General features: G+C 54.9%; 1 pseudogene; it reads right to left on the reverse strand.

Moving 5' to 3' along the window:
* Positions 1–753: 753 nt before the first annotated feature.
* Positions 754–1,104, reverse strand: LOC143380547 (large ribosomal subunit protein eL34 pseudogene; annotated as a pseudogene).
* Positions 1,105–9,175: the final 8,071 nt, after the last annotated feature.

A 9,175-nucleotide genomic window follows, 5' to 3' on the forward strand; every position in this document is an offset into this window, starting at 1 on the left:
CCGGAGCCCCACAGGCTGCCCATGAAAGGGTGCGACCAAAGCTGGCATGGAGACCCGGGAACAAAGAGATGCCAGCGATGTGGACTGTGCTGAGAAGAGTTGCCAGGGAGCCCCTGGGCACTGCCACCAGCGTGGCCGGAAGGAGGCTGCCAGGCCTCTGAGAGCACCTGCCTGGCCACGTGCCCTGGGCTTTACATGGACCCAAGAAGGCAGGGTCCGTCGCCCATGTGGGTTGTGATCTAGCTTTGACCCATCTTGTCTTCCCATGCCCCAGCCCCACTTTTGAACTGGGCATGTTTCTTCTGTGCCAGTGCCTACTGGGCACGGATCACTGCGGGGCTCATGGCACGAGCTCGCCTTGAGCCTCAGAGAGACTGGACTTGGGCCACACTGGAGCCGTGAGACTGGGGCCCTTGGAGAGGTACTGGTGCACTGTCATTGTGATAGGGACATGGGTGTTTAGGGCCCCGGTGGCGTGCTGTGGTTTGGGTATGAGGTGTCCCCTGAAAGCTCCTGGTAATGCAGGAATATTCAGAGCTGAGCGATTCGAGGGTAAGAGCCGGGACCTGAGCAGTCTGTCCTAGTTTATACAGCTGGGTGGTGGCTGTAGGCAGGTGGGGTGCGGCTGGAGGAGAGGTCACCTGGGAGGGTCACCTGGGAGGGTGCACCTTCCTGTGGCCCCTTCCCTCTCTCTGCTGCTTTTTTTTTTTTTAAGTCTTTTGACTTTTTATTACTCAAAGAAACTTCATTTTTTTATTTAGCTTTCTGACTCTGTGCTTGTGCCTTCAACACTTTCACAATGATTTTCTGTTCCTCGATAAGGAAGGCCCGCTTGAACCTGTTCACCAACACATTTCTCACACAGGGGACCACCATAGGCTCTGCTGACATATTTTTTTGTTTTGGACGATCTCATGAGGACTTCAGGTCTCACAGCACGAGCCCTCGAGGTCTGCCGGGCACACACCACACATAGATTCTGGTGCTTTCCCGGCTTCCTTGTATAAAGATCAGCAATTCTGTTACCAGGGGTTGGAGACAGCCTGGTTTTGTTAGAGGCTGTGTTGTAGGAAAGCCTACGACGGTTGTCAAGCGCTGAACCATTCTGAGTACCTCTAGACACTGTCCCCTTTCGCAGCCATCCTCAGACACCCCACAGTCTTCCCCACCCTGCCTTCCATGGAGGGGATGGAGGGGATGGTCTGAGCCTCCGAGAGACAGACAGTGACGCAGACGCCCCTGTTGATGGAGGGCCTGGGAGGACTCTCTGCGGGGACCAGAGCTTCTGGGTCTCGGCTGCCGTCCTGCCAGCCAGCGCCATAGGGCGATCCCTGCAGATTGACCTGCTTTACCAGAGGGCTGCGTGGGAGCTCTGGTGGGTCCCAGGTGCCACCATCCCGGGTTGCCCTGGGGCTTTCGCTCCCTGTGGGTGTGCGGTGACTGGAGGGGATAGTAGTTTGCATCTCCTGCACATTTCCCTGAGGACAGTGACACCAGCCTTAGCGGGCTGCACTGTGCTCCACGTTGCAGATGTGATCAAGTTAGGGATTTCGAGCAAAGGAGATTGTCCCGGATTCCCTGGTGGCCCCTGAGTGCCATCGAAAGTCTTCCTGTAAGAGAGGCAGCAGGAGCTCAGACACTCACACAGGAGAAGCACGGGGAGACAGGGCCAGAGTGGACTGGCCCAGCGTAAGCCAGGTGCCAGCAGCCACAGGAGCCCAGAGAAGCCCAGGGACAGCTTCCAGGAGCTTCTGGAGGGAGTGACCCCAAAGTCTCTCTAAAGGATTTTTGGAGAAACTTGTTGCATTTAGACCCACGTTCCCCTGGAATTCATCGCCAGGGGTCTGTTAAGGTGGGTTTTGCCATCTCCCCATTCCACCGCTCTTCAAGAGGCCGAGACCCTTTCCTGCCTCCTGTGGCTTCTCTTCTGCCAGCCGTCAGCCGACTGTGCTACTTGCTCAGGACATGGAGCACATTTTCAAGGGTTTATTGGTCGATTGTGCATCTTCTTTGGAGAAATGTCCATTCAGACCATTGTCTACTAAAAAGCTGACTGGGGCTGGGCTGGGGCTCGGGGTAGAGTGCTTGCCTGGCACGCGCAAGGCCCTGGGTTTCATACTCAGCACCACATAAATAGAGTAAAGACTGGCTGTCCTTCCATCACTGAGGGGTAGGGGCCCTCTACATGACACAGTCTAGGTACAAGCCCTCAATCAGACCCACGATCTGCAAAATCTCCCTCTCTGTGGGTCATCTTTCCACTTGAGCGTGACTTTTGAAGCGCCAACGCTTTTAACCTCCAGGAAGTCTCATGTGCGTGCTCTTTCCTTGTATCACTGTGCTTGTGCTGCTGCCGCTAGTTCGAGGTCCTGAGGATGTATGCCTGCTGTCCCCAAGGGCTCTGTGATGGTGGCTACCACACCGTGCACACGTGTGGGGCATGAGCAGGGTCCAGCCTCCGCTCAGCACGTGCACAGCTACCTGCACCGCTGGCTGGAGACCTCCTTTTCCCTGCCGACTTGTTTTGACACCTTGTTGAAAATCAATGTGAGGATTTAATTCTGGGCTCTTAGTTCTGTTCCAGGGATCTATGTCTGTCTCTTCTGGTATACCAAACAGACCCCAAATCACTGCAGCTTTGAGGTTAGTTTTGAAATCAGGAAGTGCAAGTCTTCTGACTTGGGCTTTGTTTCTGAGATGGTTTTGGTGACATTGTTCAGAGATGCACAAAATGTCCCATTGCCTCAGCAGGCTCCTTCCTCGTGAGACCATTGTGGTTGACCATAGAATCTGCTCCCTTGGTTGCAGTTAACAAAGGGTTTGATGAGAACCAGGGGTTCTGGATAGGGAATGATTTGTGCCTCCCTTTCCTCCAGGGTGTGTTTGGCAACATCTGCAGACATTTTTCACCTGGTGACTTCCCATTTGGTACAAGGACATCCTGTATCTTTATTTGCTAAATCCAGCAACCCTGCCCGCTGCGTGCAGCCAAGTGCCAGGTCCCCAGCCGACCTGTGAGCCCCCTGCCTGGGCCAGAACTGGGCAGGCATCACTTACCACCCACTCTGTCCTGAAAACCAGCTTCTGCCTGGCCAGCTGTGCCTGTGCCATAAGTGACCAGGTCACCACTGTGAGGATGTGTGGAAAGCCAGCTGCCCTGGGCCTCTGCATGGTCTTTGCGGTGACATGTCCCCAGCACTGAGTGGGTTTATGGCACTGCTAGACAACCAAAAAGAGTGGCTAGTGGACACTTGTACATTATTCCTTTGTTGAGTCCCTAGAGGCTCTGGAGGGGGCCAGAGCACAGGGAGCATGTCCTTCAGAGGCTCAGGAGCAGGGACACCCAGCCGCACAAAAGAGTTTCAGTATTTTACCCAGTTGCACATTCTAGCTGTGAGCATTGCTTCCTCAAGGTGACTGGCCACCATGGTCACCGGCAAGGTGGAGCAGGACTGGACAGGCTCAGTAACAGGGAGAAGCTTGCTGCTGGTTGCCTAAAGCAGCGTCGCGGGTGGAGACCAGCGCACCATTCACAGCTGAGATGAGGAGACAGTCCACCATGTCCCTGGATATCTCCCTGACCCGGGGCTCAAGAAGCACTCGAGGCTCAGGAAGCCCCCACCTGGTTCCTACCTAAAGCAGTAGGGATGTGGGGGGTCTGGGTGTGCGACCTGGGGTGTGGGGTGTGTGGCGTGGAGGTGAGACCATGCACGCGTGCCCTGAAGGTCCCGAGACAGCGGAGCGAGGGCTCTCACCTAGCCGGGTTCCACACCTCATTGCGAGCAGGGTGGGCAGGGACTCAGTGGACAGGGAAGCCTCCAGGTGTCCAGACGGGCCCCTGCAGTGCTGCCACCTGCTTAGGGGCTCCCCAGCTCTGCAGGGTGGGAAGGCAGCAGGTCCTGGGGCAGCAAGACTTGGCCAGATGGAAGGAAGGCTCTCCAGCGCCCTCCCACTCCAGCATGGCTTCTGTTTGGTTTTGCTGTGGGAACAGCTCTGTGCCAAGGCGCTGGCCCAGCCAAGTGCCTTGGGAAACCAGGGTCCATGCCAGGCCACACCAACAAGGCAAGGCCTTCAGCTCAGGAAGTTGCTCCTTCCTGGCAGGACGGTGGCATATGATCATGAAGGATTTGGGTCAGGGAGCATCCTCCTGGGCACCTGCTTGAGGGAAGGGAATAGAGGGGACTGGAGGAGAGGTGGCACAGCCTCGGGGGAGGCCAGGCCACTCCTTGGTCTGGCTGTGATTGTTGGTGGACTTATTGGTCTGGGCGGTTTATTGGAAGGGCAGAGTCACCCCACATTTCCTAGGCCCCTTCCGGAGCTAACAGGAGATCTGCGGTCTCCTCCAACCCTCTGGCACCCCTGACCTGGTGTGCTGCCTGATGCCTCTGCCCAACCAGCACGTCACAGCCTGCTAGGCCTGGGCCCAAGGACTCAGACCAGCCCCGCTCCCCACAGAGGTGTGTCAGAGGCCCTCCAGTACAATCCACCTACAGCGACACTTGGGGTTTACTGAGGTCCATTTGCAAAATCATTATTGTTGTTTTGAGACAGGCTCTCACTGGGTGGCCCAGACTGCCCTGGAACTCTGGGCTCAGGTGATCCTCCTGCCCCTGCCTCCCAGGTAGCTGTGATTATGGGCAGTGCCACCACACTGACTCATTTGCAAAATTACTTCATGGACCTAATTGGATGGACCTCATGTCCATTTTCAGAAAATCCCTACATGAATGATTAAGTGGTGGTCTAAGATGAAAACACCATCCACCAGGGCTCTTCTTGCTCCAGGTCCCCAGAGTCCCCAGGTACTTTGCGACACAGATCTCCTGTTTGCAATGTTAAATCATCTGTTTTAAACATCTGCTCTATGCACGGTTGAGACACAGTGATGTGCAGGTAGTGAAGTATTTGGCTGGAACCTAGGGGTCTGAATGTGTTGGCAAATGTACACGCTGGGTAACCCCCACTCCCTTCAAGACCCGAGCCGCCCTGTCTCGTAGAAATGAGGGGAATGGGAAGGGTGTAGGCGGCCAGGGAAGGATGGCAATCCAGGAAGTGGGGGCCGGGCCAGAACAAAGGAACATGGAGAGGGTCTTCTGATGAGGTCAACCTCCAGCTGGGCGAAAGTGCTCGTGGACACAAGCAGGGACCCAATCAGACAGACACCTCCGTACTCGTGCCCTATGCAGGGGAGCTAATAAAAACACTAAGATAGTAGCATGGTCACAGGGGACACCGATGAATGGGAGTGAGGTGGACAGGGAGGAGACAGGAAAGGAGGAAATTCCAAAGCCATAAAAAGAAGAGGCCAGAATTCCCCCACCGGACTCCCAGCTCCGGGGCCCCTTCTCTTCAAAGTCTCTCTCTGTCGCTTTTGCAATAACTTGCTGCTGGCTGGCTGGCTCCGTGTCCAGTTCTTCAACTGCTTGCTGAACAGAGACAACCAACCCAGCACCCCAGACAGTAACAGAACTGGGGGCTCAGGTAGGATCAAAACCATGACTCAAAGGTTAGTGACAGTCATGTGAAATGGCTGATGAGACCTGGACAGTGACTGGTGATCGTCCAGCACTTCTGTGGCTCTCTGAGGCTAGGGAAGACCCCAGCCCCAACTAGCAGGGCTGAATTCCCAGCCCGACTAATTTTTCTTTCTCCCCTCTCTCCCCACTGCCCATCACATCATGACAGAATCAGTGACATTCCTTCCCCTCCTTATGGAAACGCAGTTTGTCAGTTACAAGTAGACTTCTCCTAAGTCGCCTTTACCTCATGAAGAGACCTTGTCCTTTCTGTCAGGATAGTTACCCCCATCACCAGGCCCTGTAGGGGGGCTGGGGCTGGGGCTCAGTGGCAGAGTGCTTGCCTAGCCTGTGTGAGGCCCTGGGTTCCATCCTTAGAACCACATAAAGATAGATAAAATAAAGACATTTTGTCCATCTACAGGTGCAAAAAGAAAAAAAACTATAATAGAGGAACTCCCTATCTTTTGAGACACTTGGGAAACCACCCAATTATTTCCCAGTGGCTTTAAGGACCCTCCAAAAGAAAGAAAGAAAGGGGAGGTCATCATGACCACCCCAGGATTTCTCTTGGGGCTGACTTATAGCAGCTTCTGGGAACCTCCTTGCTCAGGAAAAAGACCTGTAGTGTGGGCTGGGCCATCTGGTTACCATTCAGGGGCTCTCTTCATCGCAGACTCCAGTGTAATGGTTCTTCAGAGGAGGCCAGCTGGTTAGAGCTTGGTGCTGATAACGCCAAGGTCACGGATTCGATCCCGTACGGGCCACCAAATGCCGCAGTCTCGCTGGGCACAAATCACCAAGCCACCACAAAGCACTTGTATGTTCAAACAGGAAACTTTATTGCCCGAACTCCACCAGCACTCCATGCACACTTCCAGGGAACTCTCTCTCCTCTCCACCGGGCTCCGCCCCTACTCTCTTGGACCCCCAGGAGAACTCAACGGGAACTCCAAAATAGCAGGCGCCTGAGGCAGCAAGAGCTGCCTTATTGCCGGACAGCAAAGGTCTATATACAATTGAATACACAGCTTATCATAACCATCATCATCTCAATGGCTTGCTGGCATCACCTCTCAACCACTCCCTTCTGGCAAAATGCCATGTGTCATCCTGACTCTGCTGTGGCCCTCAACAGCCTCCCCTCAGATGCTTGTGCTCCTGAGAATTCTGAACCCCTTTCTGGCAGGATTGGGGCGGGAATTTCATGCTTTCTGGGATGAAAGCATCAGAAAGATCTGGGTTATAAAAAGAAATACTGGGGATGTGGACAGCAGGCCAGGGGTAGGCTTGGCTGGTCCCTACCTGGACACCGTCCCCCGTGGGCAAGCCAGTCTCCCCTGTGGACTTGTCAGAGTGAGGTGGGGGTGGATGGCCCCATCGGGGCCTCTTTCTTTTTGTTTCCAGATGGGATCCCATTCTTCCAAAATCCTGCGAGCTCACCCCTCTCCCATCTGCTCTAGAACTGGGATAGTTTGGGCTCCAGTTAAAGAGAAAACCTTTGATCTTTTGCACTGAGGCCTGGCCCTAATACCCAGAGGAGATGGAGGACAGTGGCCCCCTGAGGGGACCCTAAATCACAGAACTATTCAGCAATGAGACCTTTACTGTAGCAGGACAGTAAATGGATGAAGCTCCTTGGTCCACTTGTTCCTTTACCTGAGACATCGTCCTGAGCTAGCAGGACTGCAAGCCTGACCCTCAGACCCTAGTCTGCTGCCCTGAGCCAGACACCAAACCCCAGAACAGGAAAACTTGTACAGAAGAAAGGGGCCCAGCTGCACAGGAAGTTCCCTCGCCCCATCGGAAGGAAAGGTGATGGGTCCTAAGACGGCTTCCCCTCTATGTCCCAACTTAGAAGGACTGGAGCCCAGTCCCCCTCCTCCAGGGACAACTCCACCTGTGATCCCAGAGGTGCTTGGAAATTGACTGCTCAGGGTTGTTTCCTCTTAAGGCGATGCTGGGGCAGGGAGTTTGAACCTGAGATGGTACATGTCCCCCTTTCACTAGCTGAATTCAAGGACATAAAGAAAGACCTAAGGAACTGCACTGAACCAGAGCCGCCTTCCAACCTTCCAGCACCTTCCAGCAGTTATCATTCTCTATGTGCAGGAAGGTGTCCCGTTGCTCTGAGTCACACTTTACCTTCCTTGAAAAGCACAAGGTCTTAGAGACGGCTACGCTGCAGCAGGAGGACAGCAACCCTGGCTGGCAAGAGTGGGACCTCCCTGCAGGAGCCCGGAGTCCCCACCCTGAACCACATTGGGACACTGAGAGAGAGACAATGGGCCGGATGTCACTGTATACAGTGGGTGTCAGGAGGGCCGAGGAGTCGCTGTCTACACTGGGTGTCAGGAGGGCCAAGGACCGGGATGGATGTCGCTGTATACACTGGCATCAGGAGGACTGAGGATGGGGACGGATGTTGCTGTATACACTGAATGTCAGGAGGGCTGAGGACCGGAGACAGACATCACTGTATACACTGGGTGTCAGGAGGGCTGAGGACCTGGGACGGTCATCACTGTATACACTGGGTGTCAGGAGGGCTGAGGAGAGCCCATGGTAGCCTTCCATTTATGCCCCGCTGGCCACTGTGATCCCAGGAGGAGAGGAGCCACAGTGACCCTCCTCTGGGAGGCCATTTCCAACACACTAGCTCTGGGTCCCAGAGGAGGAAGTCACTCCTACTGATAGATTCTTACCCAGTCCTCTCCAGACCTGTGGAGGCAGCTGCGCAAACGGGCTGTGGAGCCAGAAACAACCTTGGACCTTTGTTCCAGGCTGCTGCGGTCTTTCATAATACAGGCCTGGGATAGGAGGACAAGGAGGACAAAGGACAGGGAGGACAGACGGCAGCCTGTGAGCGGGCTGTCCTCCTTGTTCTCTTTCTCCAGGCCTCTAACAGGAGTGGAGCCTCCTCCACTCCTGTTTCTCTTGAGGGAAAGAAGGCAACTCCTAAAAGGATTGTCCCCGGAGGTGACGACCACCAGTCAGACTGCCTCCCACACCTGTCCTTTACGTCCAAAAGCCCACCTCTATTTGCCTTTGAGGACCCTACCCATAAGGCAGGACCTGGTGCGAGGCCTCCTGGACTGGTCATACCGGACACAGTGTTCCTTCAGTATGAGGGTGACCTTCTTTTGTGTGGACCTTCAGAAGAATGATGTCTGAGGGCACTGGCTCTCTTCCCAATTCCTGGCCCTGGGGATATAAAGTCTCCCCAGAGGCGCTCAGTTTTGCAGACCCAGGTCTGATTTGGACATGATACTGGAAGGGGAAACTCGAAAGTTTGACCCAGAAAGAATCCCACCCGCACTCCCGCACCCCCTTCCTTGGACAGTAAAGCAGTTCAGGGGCTGGCCAGGACAACTGGACATTGTAGAATTGGATCCCTGGATGTGCTGAGAGGTGAGGCCCCTCTGTGAGTGCCTTAAGGAAGTGCAGGGACATTCATTAGTTGGACTCCAGAGGCAGGAAGACAGCGCTTACCCAGGCCCCTGCTCTGGGCTGGCCGCCCAGTCGACTTTTCTGTGTGGCAGAATGGGACGGAGTGGCACCGGGAATGTCACTCAATCACTGGAGGCCCCTCCCAGCCAGTGGGGTACCTAAGTAAGGAGTTGGACGAGGTGTCCCGGAGCCATGGCTGCAATGGGCTC

The sequence above is a fragment of the Callospermophilus lateralis genome, chromosome 14 (genome assembly GCF_048772815.1).
Source record: "Callospermophilus lateralis isolate mCalLat2 chromosome 14, mCalLat2.hap1, whole genome shotgun sequence".
Taxonomy (NCBI): Eukaryota; Metazoa; Chordata; class Mammalia; order Rodentia; family Sciuridae; genus Callospermophilus; species Callospermophilus lateralis.